At 38.3% G+C, this 16,215-nt stretch overlaps 1 protein-coding gene across 3 annotated transcripts in view; it reads right to left on the minus strand.

Moving 5' to 3' along the window:
* LOC106079932 (uncharacterized) overlaps positions 1-16,215 on the minus strand; it is a 173,944-nt gene that overhangs the window by 63,526 nt on the left and 94,203 nt on the right. The window contains exon 1 of one of the 3 annotated variants that reach the window (XM_056006274.1): positions 3,307-3,501. The exons of the other annotated variants lie outside the window; for them this stretch is intronic. The gene's annotated coding sequence lies outside the window, so the exon portion shown is untranslated. Of the gene's footprint in view, positions 1-3,306; positions 3,502-16,215 lie in introns of those variants that run through there. 3 annotated transcript variants of the gene reach the window in all.

Here is a 16,215-nt window from a genome sequence, read left to right on the forward strand (position 1 = left end):
AGAAAGAAGTAAAGTTCCCTTTTCAGACCTTGCGACCTACGGGGCAGATGATGTAAAGGTCATCCGCTTCAGTAGCCAACGTTCAACGAGCAGGGTGTCATGTGGCCAGCACAACGACCACCCACCTTTACTTTTTTCCATCTTAAGTCAGGTACCGATTAGAGTTGGGTGGACTACAAGTCATCCTTAAAATTCCAAAATAAAAAAAATGGCAGTCTTCACCGAGATTCAAACTCGGGACCTCTCGGTTGGGAAGCAAAGTGTTTTTCTACTCAGCCACTACGCCACCAAGATCATAGGGTGGATAACACAGAAAGAATGCCATAACTTTTGTTATAGATGCATAATGTTATGTGTCCAAACTTGCATACTGGAAAGGTCAGTAATGGTTGTAGAGGTGACCACTGCCAAAGTCTATAGATCACGGCGAGATCACGTGAGACCTGTGTGCCCTGGTGACTACTGCTTTACAGATGTTTGTGACACACTGACCAGTGATGCAAGTTTGGCTATACTGTCGTTTGTCTGATATCATTATGTTTCAAAATGTTTCGGAGTAAAATGTAATAGAAAAGTGTTTTGAACTGAAGTGCTATAAAGTAAAGTGTTTTGAACTGAAGTGCTATAAAGTAAAGTGTTTTGAACTGAAGTGCTATAAAATTATTTTTTTTTGGGCTGAAGTGCTATAAACTAAAGTGTTTTTTTGGGCTGAAGTGCTATAAACTAAAGTGTTTTGGACTAAAGTGCTCTAAACTAAAGTGCTTTAAACTAAAGTGTTTTGGACTGAAGTGCTTTAAACTAAAGTGTTTAGGACAAGTGCTATTTACTAAAGTGTTTTGGACTGAATTGCTATAAACTTAAGTGTTTTGAGCTATTAAAGTTTTTTAAACTTAAGTGCAATAAACTAAAGAGTTTTGGACTAAAATGTCCTAGAATAACATGACTTACTATAAAAATTATACTCTGGAATATGTCAAATTTAACTTTATAGTGAATAAGTTGTAAAAAAAAAACGATGAGAAAGTCTTATTTCGCTTCATAGTTATAATGATACCCTTTTTTTTTTCATTACTTTTTGTTACAGTTTGTGTTGACTTCAGAGTGTCACGTGGTTTCACAGCTCGTGCCGACGGTGAACTACTGTGGCTTATAACTATCCCTCAGATCACGATTTATCGATCAGCAGTACCCACACCATCTCGATAGACGGCTCTGTACGCAGTACCCACACCATCTCGATAGACGGCACTGTTCGCAGTACCCACACCATCTCGATAGACGGCACTGTTCGCAAAATATCATCAGTACCCACACCATCTTGATAGACAGAACTATGCGTAGTACCAATAGATACACAAGACAGAAAACATAATTGGATCGATTCTAAATGTTGAGATCAATCAAAACAACAACCACAACAACAACAAAACCGCTTATTCCTCTATGTAATACAAAATTAGCGACACTGTTACATTTCGATGCTTCTATTTGATGATATGAAAGCATCTAATTGGCTGATGTAATTATGACAGCACGCCAGGTGGGCAAAGATGTTGCTATAATTAACAATAAAACCCAACAAAGCAGATGCGATCAATATTCTCTTGTTGCTATTTTTTTCCATATATCTGGTCTATTATATATCTTTTTTTTTAATCTTTCTATTACATAAACAAATGTAATATAATATATTTCTATTTTCTTGGATGTTATTTAAATCTTTAATATATTTTTTACAAAGCTTATATCAACTCTGTTTGTTTGTCTGTCTGGTATAAAGTTTGTAAATGTTATTTCGTTAGAATGTGACCCACGTCTCCCATTTTACCAGATTTATGTAAATGAGGAACCAAGGTCACAGAGCACGTAACTGTACATGACACGCTGTGGTTGAGTGAAAGTATTTCGTGAGTGTTATGACAAATATCCAAATAAGTAAGTTTAAATTGAAAGCTAGATTTATTAGGGCCCCTTTATGAGATCTTAAGACCTGTTATCTGGCTCCTAGAATTGTAAGGGCTTTTAAATCAATGAGCTGTAAGTTCTGGTTCGGAGGCTTCTGTGTCTATCAAGATAAAAAAAACAATAGGTCTTTGTCATTACTGACGCGTTTAGGGATTTCTAGTTCTCAAAACTACTTGAAAATTACTCGAATTTAAAACGTATACCACACAGTACGAGCACATATGCTAACGTAATGACCACACCCACTGTCAACCTTCGTAGTCACATTGTAACTTTATTTTTTTTTCTGCCCGTCTTGTTCCTCCCCCCCCCCCAATAAAATAAAATAAAACTAAAATATATAAAGTAATGAAAAGAACATTACAGTGCTGTGAAACAAAATGACATCAGTGACTAGAGACCCCCCCCTCCCCCACCCCACTCCTTTCTTCCCTCCACATGCCCACGTACTTCTATCGTGCTATAAAAATGAATCCGGGAAAACCAACGAGACTAGTAGCCACTTAAGTATAAAAGAAAGTACAGAGAGACAGACAGACAGACAGAGAGAGAGAGAGAGTAAGACAGAGATAGAGAGAAAGTAATACATATATGTACAAAAAAAAAAAACAACAACAACTGTAATCAAAGACTCGAACCAGAATCTTTGTATTCCCAATCCATTATTCGATCCCCTCAGCCAATTGCCCAAACACTAGCTAGTGTCTACAGAAGATGAGTCCCATTTAAATCTCATGTACAGTTAGCCAGGAGAGGTCAAGTTAAAGAAAGCGTGGCCTTTATCGGGTAGTTATTATTATTAATGTTGGCATATTTTGATTTTTTTTTTAATTTACAGGACTGACCTGGGGTAAAGTCTTTACGCCAGTTAGATCTAAGTGCATCTGCTATTACACGAGGTTTCGCATCTTAGTGTAATAACTAACACCAATTTTGTTGTCTCTAAGCTGATAAGTTCTCCTTTCAGACCTTAAGATCTATGGAGCAGATGATGTAAAGGTCATCTGTTTCGTGGCCTATGGTTAACGAAGGTGTCATGTGGCCAGCACAACGAACAACCGCCTTTACTTTTCTTCCCTAACTGATGTCAGGCACCTCATTAGAGCTGGGTGGACTCTGAGGTGCTCTAATAATTCCGAAATTAAAAGTGCCAGTTTTCACCAGGATTCGAACCCGGGACCCTAAGTTAGGAAGCCAAGCGCTATACTACTCAGCCAATGCGCTGCCAAGCTAACGATGCTGGCCTAATCCCTTGGACTTTAAACAAACAAGTAATCGAACTCTCTTACAGACATAGAATCACAAATTGATATTCGTGCTTTATTAGTAAGATCAACTCACGTCAGATGCCTCCAGGAAATATCACTTAACTCCTTAGAGAGGAATGGCTGTTATATAACTCCAATATCGCAATCACTGGCCAGATTTGAAACTCACCGGGGGGCCAAGCGGGCGCGGTAAGTGGGTTGACAATGTTTAAACTGACTGTTGTCCTTGTCATCCCTATGCCAGAGAAGAAGGGGGAGACTACGCGTATTCAACTGCGCCACAACCCAGCGCGCGTGATGAGGGACGATCTCTCCATTTCATTCCCGCCTCTTCCTGCTCCGCGCCTCTCTTTCCTTCTCGCTCCAAGCCAGAGGGGCAGCGCGCCTCCCAGTCCTTCCCATTTATCCACTGCTCCAAGACGGTTTAACGCTCTCATCGTGATAGATGAGCGTCCTAAGGCATGTGACTCGTAAGAGTTGGGACGGGGGCCAGAGATGGTGGGGGGGGGGGGGCTTGTGGCGGTCAAGGGTAGCATGTAGGGTTCCAAGAACCAACAGGCAAGCTGTTTGTGTAGTTTTTTTCTTCTACTCTCCATTTAATTCTCTCCCTTTTTTCTCTTCTTAAAAAAAATGTTTTGCGTAAGATTGCGGCTTGCGGTCGGGAATTCAGGAGGTTGATTTCTTGAGTCCCAGTGTCAGCTAGTAATGAATAGATGGAACATTTAATTAAGCTAAATGGCGGGAGGAAATCAATAAAAACACAGGAAAGACATGTCACGTGACCTGACAGTCCCTCTCCCCCCCCCCACCCCCTTGCCCTGGTTTTAAAAAGTAGGAATATCGTTCGGTGAATTCCAAGAACACGAACAGGATCACGAACAGAACAAGTGTCATTGTTCTTTTTTATCCCGTCGCTTTGAGTTTATTGTTTTAGGGCAGCGGTTCTCAACCTTTTATGCTCGCCGACCCCTTTTTACAATCCCCCACTCTGCCGCGCCCCCCCTCCCCCCCCCCCACACACATACAGCAATAGAAGAGTAGACAATAACAATCCACATTTTCGATGGTCTTAGGCGACCCCTGGCAAATTGTCAATCGACCCCCAAGGGGGTCGCGACCCACAGGTTGAGAACCCCTGTTTTAGGGAAACTGTGCGTCTCTTAGTACAGACGTACTGAAGGTTGTTGTTGTAGATAAACCTTCAAAGACATGATCATCAAATGGACACAAACTATTAGGGCACATTCAATTTGTCGGTGAATTTAAAAGATGAGTTAGTACTTTGTTGGTTTATGCCTTTTGAAAACAATAACAAATCACGACCTATATTAGAATATGCGTCCTCTGTTTGGGGCTCCATCAACTCAAGAAAACATAAAGAAACAAGAACAGATGCAGAGTAGAGCCGTGGGGATTCATAACAAACGAATATTCACATTTGACTAGACACTGAAGTAAAAACAAAATCTTAATTTAGAGACACTTCAGAACGCAATACTAACATGTAAAGTAGCAAAACTACAACTTACAAATACAGAACCACGAGCTAATATAATACTCAGAAAAAAAAAACACACAAAGATAAAGGCACATTTCTTATTCAATATGCTCGAGTGAAATTGTAGAAATTCGCCTACTTCCGTAATGCCAATACAACATGGAACGGGCTGTCTGAATCCGCCAGGGAAAACCAATGGTATAACAGAGTTTTAATTTTAAGTCTCTAATAAAACATGCCCAATTAGATTGACACAGCTACACGTAACTGTTTCCTGTTAATAAGGAATGTTTGTAGTGTGTCAATGACGTCATGTTTAGTTAACGAGAAGGAAGTAATATGGCCAGCACAAAGTCAGGCGCCCCTTAGAGTTGGATGGACTCGGGGGCGCCCTAAGAATTAAAAAACCCAGTCTTCATCGAGATTCGAACCCAGAACCCGGAAACCAAGCCCTTAACCACTTATTCACCGCGCACCCAAAAAATTTTATATGTTTATTACATTTGAAACAAAAAAAAAAATTATGCAGTGTAATGTGCGTATCTATTGTCCATACTTATAGTGTTCATCTGCTAAAATAACTAAACGAATAGTGGCATGTATGTAGAATATTTTCTAACGGCATTACTCCATTCAACTTTATATTTAAAAGGATTAAATTTTTGTTTAGGTATAAGAATATACCATCAATATGTTCATACATTATTTTCACCTTAATATAAACGCAAAACACTCCTCCATCTCTAAAGAGACCGCTGCAACTCAGAAACAGATTCCCATGAAATTTCTTACACAGGTTCCCTTTGTCTCTAAGAAGCTCGCTAATAAACAGTTTTTATTAATTCACAATATGAGCACCTCAATTTTTTTTTCCTATTAAACCTTTACATTTAATTTTTGGTATTTCCCCAAATACTAATACAAATGTTTAAAAACACAAAATAAACTTCCGTATTTTTAAAGCATATTTTCGTTCTTTTTTTACCATACAATAGGAAATAGCTGCATGAATCTGTGTGTACACAGTTTAAAGGCACAAAACCCCAGTGCAAAGCCCTCAGCCCCCTCCATGGATGACAAAGCTTGGGCGTTTTGTCATGTGACTAAATATCTCTCTGCCGCTTGGTTAAAATCTGACCAATAAATGCAGCTCAATGTACAACAATCAACATTTCAAACCAATCATATCCATTTCAAAACATTATTTAGTTGCGTGATAGAAAATCCCGAGGTAGCTAAAATTCTGCCGATAAGCTAAATATAGCACTATTGATGATTCGTAACATATATATAAAACAAAGTTTAAAAAATGCAAAATGAAATCAGTGATTCTTTGGTGCATAGGTAACAAAACCAAACTGACATTTTTCCCCTAAAAATATAAATGTGTGTGTATTTTGAATTTTATTCTTAACCTCTAACACCAAAGAAAACTATGACAAACCTAATTACATATTCATGCGTACATGACAAACCTCATGAATAATGTGACAAAGTATACAAAATGATGTTAGGTGGCATAACAATAATTACATAAGAAACTTAAAACCGAAATCTATTGCAATGTTTCCCAAACTTTTCTATGTGTACCTCCTTTAAACTTTTTAATTTTAGAATTCTAATCAGTCCCCCATCCCGAATTAAATCTATTAACAGAACATTATAAATAAATATTTTTAAAAAATCAGCATAGTTAATGAGGTACAACGCGTACCCCCTCCAGTGTCTTCCTGTGCCTCTGGGGGTAGGCGTACCTCACTTTGGGAACCACTGATCTATTGGACAAAAACACTATTGTTCTTCCCCAAATCAAACATGTTTAAACACCAACACGCAAACATTATATGTGCGTCATTATAGTTAGCTAAATAAAAGGAATATTTATAATGTGTTTAAAACATTCAGCGCCTAAAACGATCATGTCGCCAAGACTACCACGTCGCCAAAACTACCACGTCGCAAAAACTACCACGTCGCCACGTCGCCAAAACGGTGTCATCAAGGTGACCATGTCGGCAAAACGGCGTCACCAAAACGACCATGTCGCCAAAAACGGAGTCACCAAAGCGACCACAACAGCAAAATGGCGTCACCGAAACGACCATGTCACCAAAACGACTATGTCGCCAAAACGGCGTCACCAAAGTGACCACAACAGCAAAATGGCGTCACCGAAATGACCACGGCGCGAAAACGGCGTCACCAAAGCGAAGACGGCAGCAAAACGGCGTCGCCGAAAATGCGTGTAGGGAGAGAGAGATGGAGAGTGATAAAGGGAGAGAGAGAGAGAGAGAGAGAGAGAGAGGAAAAGAGATAAGAAGATAAAGAAAGAAAGAAAGAAATACCTGGCATTGAACCCTACAGAACAGTTACTAGAATTTGGAGTACAATATGTTCTAATGTTCATCATTCTACAAATATGATGTTAATCCGTAAAAGAGGTGAATCTCTGTCAGAAATAAACTAAATATAGCCTGGGAACAAATCAACGTGCGTAGCCAGTGTCTATGGCTAGGTTTAACATAATCTACAGCTAGTTATTATGACAATCAAATGACAGCTTAAAAAGAACATGTGTTTCATTTGCATTTATTAAAAATAAAAGTAACTTAGTAATGTAATGCAAAGCTTTTCTGAAACAATAATATTGTGAATATGGTTGCAGAAGGATGGCTTCACGATAGTAGAGAAGGGAAAAAAAGGAGTCTTCAAAGTGTCGCCAAAGAAGATATCTAAAGTGTCGGATGTCGCGGCTTCATCTATGATGGCGGATGCAGCTACTTCATCGGTTGTTGCCAGTACACCAGAGATAGCTGTTGATGCGGAGGTTGAAACCCCCCAGAGTGTCGAAGACTTCAAACTAAAAAAGCGGTTCCGCTCTAAAGAGCATGTTAGGTCCGCTCCTGGGTCTCCGACAAAATTGAAAAGGAAGAGATGCTTATCTGTCTCCTCGTGTGAGGATCTTTTCGCGAGCCCGCGTATTATAAGAGAAGTTGTAAGCCCTCCTAACACGAGTCTTGATGTTAGTGCATTGGACATTCCTGAGACTCCACCCACATTGGTTATAGATGAGGGGGGAACACCCATAATTAACCACTAGAACTGGTTAAATTTACTTTTACACCCAGTCATGACAGACATTACAATCTTATCATTAAATATACGTAGTCTTAGAAACAAGCAAAAATACATTGTACACCTATCCAGAAAATACAGGCCAGACTTCATTTTCATTCAAGAAACAAATATAGACACACATTATAAATCACGCAAATACACATCCGACATAGGGCTGAAAGAGGGCTGGTTTAGCCTAGGTAACGAGTGTAGAGGGGTAGCTATCTTTCTAGTCTCAGATAGGTTTAAAGTAGTGCATGCATTTAATGACACCAGGGGAAGAATAGTAATCATTAGAGTAGAATCAGGAAATCAAACATTTACACTTGCAAACATCTACGCACCAGCAAAGAGCGCGGAAAAACAGGATTTTTATGAAAATTTAATCGATATACTAAACAATAATTATAGAGAGGATACGCTTATCATAGGGGGGGATTTCAATTACATAACTTCTGCATTAGATAAACAGACTACTTTGGCAGTGGGTCCTCCCTCTCGTAACACCTTTCCGAATCTTAATTTCTTAGAGGAGATAGAGAGGAATTTTAATTTAGTTGATGCTTACAGGACACTAGAACCTATGGGTCGTGACACCACCATGGTGCATAGGTCATACCCCGTCTCGACGCGCTTAGATAGAGTGTATGCTCCTAATCATTTCTATATAAGTCAGGTGTCACATCTGGAAGAAACACTAGAATACACAGACCACAAAGCGGTGTTAGTTACTTTGGACATAAAAAACAAAGAAATTAAAAGAAAGTCATCCCTCTGGAAATTTAACAATTCTCTGTTGGAAATTCCCCTTTTCGTGGAGTTAGTTTCTACTAATCTAAATTCTTACTTACAAGATATACAAGATCCACATTTCGATTTAACACAGACATGGCCTCTCCTAAAAAGTTCTATCAAGCAGCAAAGCCAGTTAATATCTACATTAGCTCAGGGACGTAGGAGGCAAGAATATGAACAACTCAAATACACATTATTACACACGGATGATGAAATCGTTAAAACAGAAACTCTTTTAAAACTAGAGGAATTAAACAAGTATACTTATAGGGGTGCTGAGATTAGGTGTAAAAATTACTTAAGTAATGAAGGTCCTAGTAAACTATTCCTATCGTTTGAACAGAATGTACAATCAAGTAAAATAATAAGCAACATCATAGATAGTGAGGGGAATAAAGTAGATGATTATGAAGATATTAAGAATATTTTTACAAAACACTTCACTACTATATACAGTGAAGAGCCAGTATATACTGATGCTCAAGATAATTTTCTAAAATTTTGCAACCAGCTGGACAAGACAGATGAAGATCTTTTAGGGAGTGCATTTACGCTAGACGAACTCAGGACTGCCCTGGACTCGACTAAGAACAATAAATCACCCGGTCCAGATGGCTTAACATTTGAACTCTATAAAACCTTCTTCCCCCTGCTTGGTCCTCTCTTACTGCGACTATATAGCGACGCCATTAAACTGGGACATTTTCCTCCAAATTTTAACGAAGCATACATCACACTTTTACCTAAGAAATCTGAAAATAACACTTCACCTAGCGACTATAGGCCCATTTCACTTCTCAACACGGACTATAAACTTCTCACAAAAATGATTTTCCTAAGAATGAAACCACTCATAAACCAACTTATCGGACATGACCAGTACTGTTGTATCCCGGACAGAAACATTGACGGCATGACGCATTTTTTACGGGATTTTATCATGTACAGTAAGGATAAAAACCTCCATGTGTCTCTTTTATCTGTAGATCAAGAAAAAGCCTTTGACCGAGTAAGCCATAGCTTCCTGTTCAAGGTGCTTGAGAAATGTAAAATAAGTTCCCTGTTAATCAGATATATAAAGCTTGTCTATACCAATGCAACAAGTAGATTGATAATTAATCATTCTCTCAGTAGGAGTATCCTCATACAAAGGTCTGTCAGACAGGGCTGTCCCTTATCCCCCTTCTTGTATATCCTTTGCTTGGAACCCTTCTTGGAATCTGTAAGATCTGACCCATCCATTATTGGGATAAATATACCGGGTCGTTCCTTCTCAACCATCAAAGTCAAAGCCTATGCGGATGATACAACCTTTTTTCCATCTTCAGAGCAAGATATTGAGAATATACTAAAGAAGTTTACACTTTTCGGAGAAGCTAGTGGTTCAAAAATAAATATAAATAAATCCTCTGTAATGGGACTAGGGAAATGGAAATTCAAAGAGAATTGCGATTTCAGAATTGTTGATAAAATCAAGATTTGTGGTATTGTCTATACCTGTAATCCTTTGTTCTATTGTAAAGACCAGTGGGAGAATATTTTTGTCAAAGCCTCAAACTTAATTAAACTTTATCAGCACACAGGTTCTACAATATTTGGTAGAGCTGTATTGATAAATAGTTTGGTCATTCCAAAGATTGTCTATTTATCTAACATTACAGAGCCACCTCCTAAATTCATAAACAAGCTGAACAAGTTAATTAGAAGCTTTATATTTAAAAACACTATTAGGAGCATTAAGCACACTACACTCATTCAAAACAAAGAGGATGGGGGGATAAACTTGCAAGATGTTAAAACAAAAATACAGTCGCTAAGGCTAAAATTTGTAGGTCAAGTAGTTAGAAACCCAACAAACTTTCCCTTGACAATTTACTATTATGGTTTAAGATTAAGTAGTCTTCTTCCAATACACAATGATACTCCTCACTATTTTGGTACAGTCACTCATCCATTTTACAGATCTATTTCAAGAGTTTTACCTGGTAATGAACATTTAATACACAACAAAACCAAAGAATCATACATAACACTTAAAAAGCTGTTACAGGAAAGCCTAGTGAATAGGATTAAGTGGGGGAGAGTTCTTGGGGTGACAGAATTCAAGGACACATTCATAAACCTACACAGTAAACATATCCCACCAAAAGCTAGAGAGATTAGTTATAGACTTATCTTTGGGATGACCCCTATGGTTAGAAGACGGGCAAATGACCGTGAATGTATATTATGCCACCTTGAAAATGCTGATAACGAAAAACACATGTATTTGGAATGTCCATTATTCCTTCAAGTTAGAAGTACTGTAATGGACCTATTGGAAGCAAACTGTGGCAATTATGTAAATGTTAACTTGTCTATTATTTTAAACAAGCTGCCAAAACTAAAAAATAAAATGATACATAACTTTAACTTGATTATTGTTTCCGAATACAGGAATCTTGTTTGGGCTACCTGGCTCAAATGTCTACATAATAATAAGGTGTTTGATCCTAATCACTTGGAATTAACGTTTAGAAAAATAATGGACTTTAGGGTAGAGAATTATCTAGTTTGATTTTCATATACCTGTATAATGCTCATGTAGTTTTTCAGAAATAGGGTGTTGGGGGTCAGGGATATCTGATATTGTGTTGATTGTTCTGGAGTAGAGTATACTTGTATCATTTTTCTGTCTTTAGGGGGTTCATTGGTTAGGTAGTATGTCTTTGATATTAAATAATATTTCTATTACTGTTATTATATTTTTAGGTTAATCACTTTTCAATTGTTTATGATTTAATACTTGTGAATTATGGTAACTTACAAATAAAAATATTAAAAAAAAAAAAAAAAAAAAAAAAAAAAAAAAAAAAAAAAAAGCCCACAAAAGAGGCAAGATGGCCCATAAAAGAGGCATATAAAGCCCAAAAAAGAGGCAAAGAAAAGAGGCATAAAGCCCAAGGATTCCTATGAGGATAAAGCTAAAACTGAATAGCGCAAATTCTGAGGTTTCCTTTTAAAAAAAAAAAAAAAAAAAAAAAAAAAAGCTTTCTAGTCTAGATTTTGACGTTTGGATATATATTCGTTATTATCGATCTTCTGCGTTTTGTTTCTGCACTTCGATTATTTGTTAATTGGTGGTCGCTGTTGAATCGACTATCACTTCCTTTGTACTTTCATTTCCGTTTCCTGGATTGTTTTCTGTTTGAGAAATGTCCTTTCAGACAATACTTATAGAAAAGAAAGATTTGGAGAATGGACTTGTTCACCCCCATGGGGGACTCTTCTCTTAAAGTTGTCTGGCAGCAATGCCCTGGAGGCTCTCAAGATATCTGCTGTGGACGTCACCTCTCTGTATCGCTTAGAGAATCCATATACGTGGTTCTTGGTGCCGATATCAGGCAGACTGAGAGAGAGACTTACCGGTAAGTCCTTTGAGAATGAGACCTTCAAGATCGAGGTTATCTCAATTGAAGAGGAAAGAACTAAAATTACACTACACTGGGTTTCCCCAGCTATAGCCAAAAGGAGAGTAGTGGAAATTTTCCAATGTTTGGCCGAGGAAGGCTCCATGGTTGAGGTGACTCAGATAGGCACTTCTGACAAATGGGTATCCTCCATCAAGGTAAAAAAAAAGGTTTGTCTGTTCCGCACTATTTACAGTTGCGCTACGAAGGAGACCCCAAGATATACAAAATTCTAGTAACTATCCCGGGGAGAAGGCAACAATGCTGGCACTGCGGACAAGACCAGCATTGGTCTAATCAGTGTCCTGCCAGAAAGACTGCTCTGGCTCGAGTCGAGCCTCCTAAGGGAAGGAGCGGTACCCCAAGCTATGCCCAAGCGGTTAAAGGGGACACCCCTAAAGGGCAGGAAAAGGAGACCTTAGAGCAATGGCTACAGAGTGATGGTTTCACTCTAGTACAAAGGGGCTCCAAGGGGTCCCCAAAGAAGAATACCAAAGCGGGGGTAGATGAGGCTTCAACATCGGGTGAGGCCGAGGTGGTGGATGTAGAGGCCCAGGGTAGTGAAAACTTCAAGCTGAATAAGAGATTCCGCTCTGGAGATCATGTGAGATCTGAACATGAACTATATACAATTTCTCAATAACCTTGACTGTTCATCAGTATTATATGGTCTGGGTGTGGATGCGTTAACCTGTTTGTCTTGTGTGTTATTCAAAGTGAAAGTATAATCTGAATAAACCACAAAAAAAAAAAAATAATAATAATAATTGTGTTGATTATTCTGGGGTAGAGGATCCTTGTATCATTTTTCTGTCTCTGGTGGTTTCAATAGTTAGGTAGTATGTCTTTGCTATTAAATAACATTGCTATTACTATTACTATAATTTGAGGTTAATCACTTTTCAATAGTTAATGATTTAATACTTGTGAATTATGAGAACTTACAAATAAAAAAAAAAAAGCCCACAAAAGAGGCAAGAGGGCCCATAAAAGAAGCATATAATGCCCAAAAAGGAGGCAAAGAAAAGAGGCCTAATGCCCAAGGATTCCTTTTGATGCTAAAGCTAAAATTGAATAGCGCAAATTCTGATATTTCCTTATTAAAAAAAAGAAAAAACAAAACAAAAACATATTACGATGAATAGTGTTAATGATCATGAACTATATACAATTTCTCAATAACCTTGACTGTTCAACAGTATTATATGGTCTGGATGTGAATGCGTTAACCTGTTTGTCTTTTCTGTTATTCAAAGTGAAAGTATAATCTGAATAAACCCCATTTAAAAAAAAAAGTACCGTATGAAATTTAACAAAAAAATCAACAAAAAAAAAAAAAAAAAAAAAAAATCAACAAAAACAACAAAAAAAATCAAGTGTTAATTGTCTCTTTCAAAGATCAGGCATTTCGTGTGAGATGTAAGCCCATGTATGGCTTAAAATGTATGCGGACTTTTTATGCGACTAGGGCAGGAAAAAGGACAAGCAAATGAAAGCAAGAACTATGAACAATTTCTGAACAAAGTTTTTTTTACATTTGTTGTTGTGGTACCATACATTTTTTTTTTTTTTTTTTTTGCAATGTATTTTTTGGATAATAAAGTGAGAAAAAAAAAAGATGTGAAATTTAACAAAAAATACACATAAGGCAGTGATTTCAAACCTAATTTCACCTGCGGGCCATTACAATGTCCAGCACTCGTGCCGCGGGTCACATGAACGAAAAGGTACAAAAAACGAAGTAAAATTAATCTGAACCTATTTGATTACAAGCCCATTTGATCCATTACCTCAATAATTAATGGAGTATTTGAAATTTATCTCTATTTTTTCATGCGTCAGAAAATGGCTTCATTTTTCTACTTAAATATGAGCAACAGTGTAGCGACATTTACAACTGACTCATTTTTTCTTGTCTCCTTTTAGTGAATATTCCTACGGATTTCCCCAATCTCTAGGCGTAGTTTAACAATCTTATATTCGCGACTCAAACCAAGAATACCGTCATATTTGTTACATAATACCGTTTATATCTATATTTTTTTTTAAACAGCTACACTTTCTTTACAAATCAAATATGTTGGCTTATCATGTTCCATAAAACGTAAACATCCGTTAACCTAGCCTGGTAAATTCTACATTCTGAGACCCTAACGTAGGCCAGGAAACATTTTTCAACCTTTACTTTTGGAAATAAAAGAGGGATTGGGGCACGATTTTCGACACCTTGTGCGGGACATTTCGGCGGGACGGATGGAACCACGTTACGGACCGGATCTGGCCCGCGGGCCGTATTTTGGGCATCACTGACATAAGGGGTTTCTATTACTTTGACAATACGATATTTAGGTGGTCAATTTAAAACTTTGTAAAGGAATGTGAACTCTTAAAAAAAAACCTAGATCTATATCCTGACAAGTAATCCTTGTTTCTCAATGTTAGAAAACTAGGGTACTGGGATGTGTGGATGAGTTTTAAACCATTTAAGCACCTCTCCATGTGGCTCGAGTTTAAACCCGAGCTGAGCTGTGTTTGCTGATCGCCAAAAAAAGCAGTACGGAAAAGTTCTCCCAGTTCTTCTTTAAAAATATTTGTAGCTTTCCGAGAGAAAGTGTCAATAAGCCTGAAATATTTGTGTAAAACCTGCTCATTCGTGCGGAAGCGCTCTGGGCTGCCTTCTCGTGGGCTCATGTACTTGCGTCCGACTTTTTATATGATGTAGCTATAGTAAGTAAAGTAGTACCCCTTTCAGACCTTGCGTTCTATAGGGTAGATGTTGTTTCTGTGGCCCACTGTTAACGAGGGTGTCATGTCATGTGACCAGCACAACCACCTTTACTTTCCCCAACTTTTCAGGTACACATTAGAACTAGGTGGACTCAGAGGCACCCAAAGATCGCCGAAATAAAAAAAAATATTTTCACCAGGATTTGAACCCTGGACCTCGGTTCAGAAACGAAGCGTCTTAATGTTCAGCCACGGCGCCTGCAAGCTATAGTAAATAAAACAAAATAAATAAAACTAAAGTTTCCCTTTCAGACCTCGCGATTTAATAGGGCAGACGATGTTAAGGTCATCTATTTCTTTCACCAACGGTTTACGACCAGGGTGTCATGTGGCCAGCACAACGACTAACAGTCTTTACTTTTTCCAACTTACGTCAGGTTCCCATTAGAGTTGGGTGGACTCAGGTGGGGGCCTAAGAGTCCTGAAATTCAAAATCCCAGGCTTAACCGAGATTCGAACCCAGCACCTCATGTTTTGGAAGCCAAGCGCTTAAACACTCAGCCACCGTTTAACCCATCATGTAAATATACAGATCGGGTCTCAAACAAGGAAATCCTTTGCCGAACTGGGAGTCGAACACTTAGTGAGGTTGTGACTGAGAGTCGCATGAGGTTTGCGGGACATGTTCTATGTCAAAATGAATTACGCACACCAAGAGTTGCGATAACATGGAAGCCAAAACGAGGAAAGCGCAAACAGGGACGTCCTCGTATTACTTGGCGACATACCTTCATGGAGGACCTCAGAACAGTGGACACCAGGTGGGAGGAGGCTTCAGACATTGCCAGTGACAGATCTTTATGGAGACAGCTTGCCGCCCAATGCGCCGAACTGCGCGGGAGGACCTAAGTCTAAATAAGTAAGTAAATATACTGCTCTCGAAACTTGAGTTAATAGAAGCTGTCAAAACATTAAGATTTGGTTGGATTTCGTGTTGGTCTCTTAACACCCCCCACTCACAATAAAATGTGGAAGGAGGTGACGGAAGCTTTAAGGGGAGGGGGGGTTGTGTTATCTTAAGTCTGTATTAAGTCTAGGCTTTAAAAAAAAAAGAGAAAATTGCTATTACAGAAACCTAAATGTTGTTTCTCTCTTTGCTTTTTGTTGAGTTGAGGTGCGAGAGAGCTCTCTCTTCCTTATACTTCTGATCGAACGGTATGCGCTTTGGATTGTTATTTCGATAGTCCCTAGTTACCGCGGTTACATTCCCATAGATACCCCAATACAATAGTAGATGAGCCTTTAAACGACAACATTTAAATAAAAACGATCTTGATATAAGCCAGTTCATTACAAAACTGTTTAACCTAACAAGTTCATACTTTCAAAGAATTTT

Source organism: Biomphalaria glabrata, chromosome 12 (genome assembly GCF_947242115.1).
Source record: "Biomphalaria glabrata chromosome 12, xgBioGlab47.1, whole genome shotgun sequence".
NCBI classification, from domain to species: Eukaryota; Metazoa; Mollusca; class Gastropoda; family Planorbidae; genus Biomphalaria; species Biomphalaria glabrata.